Here is a 1,316-nt window from a genome sequence, read left to right as displayed (position 1 = left end):
GTATCCCAGGCTAGCCTCGAACTCACAGAGATCCTTCTGCCTCAGCCTCCTGGGTGCTGGGGTTACAGGTGTGCAAAGCCACAGCCAGCTGGACTGGGGATATAACACTTACCTAGAATATTCAAGGCCCTGGGTTTGGTCCCCATAGTGCCAAAAAAAAAAAAAAAGAGTGTCATTCATAAGAGTATACAGCAGCAAGTAACTAGGTGTAAATCTAGTGAAATGTAAGCAAGCCATCTACAGTGCCAATCAAAATCTTTACTAAGCTATATATTTTTTCCTTCCTTAGCATTTTATTTGTAAAATATTAATCTTAGGCAATAAAAGTAAAAGAGCAATGAACAGGTGGTGGGTTTGCCTAGTGGGTGGGAGCTGCATGCCATGGGCGACCTGAAGTCCTGCGGTTCGGCAGGAGCCCTGTGGGAGTCCAGCGTCCACAGCGTGGTGAACTCATCTTTCTTCTCTTAAAGGTCTCAAACAGCTTAGATGGGAGGCTGAACATGACGACTAGATACACAACAGAGATGTGAGAAGTATCATCAAGAAAAAGAAAAATCCTAATTTTTGCTAGCCAACCATTTTTCTTGATCTTGCTCTCTGGTTCCATAAATTCCAGACTGTTCAATGGATTTGTAATAAACTTCTAAGGTGAAAGGAAATTTCTTACTCATTGTTTGCCTGAAATCTTGGCTTGCGTTCATCTTATTAAACAAAAAATATGCTCCAAAAGCGCCCATAAGTTCAGCTACTAAAATTCCTTTAAAGATCTTCTTTGCCAGTGCTTCCATAGAGCGAGCCGTCCTGGGGCAGGCACATCCGGGAGCGCATGCGCACTAAGCTATATTAAAAGAAAACCTAAATGAATATAAAGGGCTGGGGGTGTAGCTCAGTAGTAGAGGTTGTGCTTAGTCCTCAAAGGCTCTGGGTTTAATCCCCAGTATAAAAAACTTAATTTGTCAATATCTTTTCTCCTCAAATTCAATGGGACCCAAATAAAATTTGGGAAATTGGGAAAATTTAGGAAAATTGGCAGAGATTCTAAATTTATATAATATGAAGTACCAAAAATAGCAGAGACAGCCTTGAAGATTTATACTACTAGTTATTAAGACTTATTTTACCATGATAATAATATGACAGTGTGATATTGGCACAGGCAGATCAAGACCAATGAGAGACAGCAAGGGCCTCGAAATAAATCCATGCACACATAAATTCTTCACTCGTGATCCAAGTGACAACTGTAGAGTAGAAGGGAAAGAATGGTTTTTTTCAATATGGTAAGTGGATATCCTTACGGAGAAAAAAATTCTAGA

At 40.0% G+C, this 1,316-nt stretch overlaps 1 pseudogene; it reads right to left on the bottom strand.

Annotated features, from left to right (window-relative positions):
- Positions 1-353: 353 nt before the first annotated feature.
- On the bottom strand, positions 354-807 carry LOC147824003 (protein CEBPZOS pseudogene; annotated as a pseudogene).
- Between the last annotated feature and the right edge of the window lie 509 nt (positions 808-1,316).

Source organism: Heterocephalus glaber, unplaced genomic scaffold (assembly GCF_053883595.1).
Source record: "Heterocephalus glaber isolate CG9 unplaced genomic scaffold, H.glaber_assembly_v1.0 deba00001561, whole genome shotgun sequence".
Lineage (NCBI taxonomy): Eukaryota > Metazoa > Chordata > Mammalia > Rodentia > Bathyergidae > Heterocephalus > Heterocephalus glaber.
Note: the sequence above shows the minus strand (reverse complement) of the source record. Positions and strands in the feature narration are given on the sequence as shown.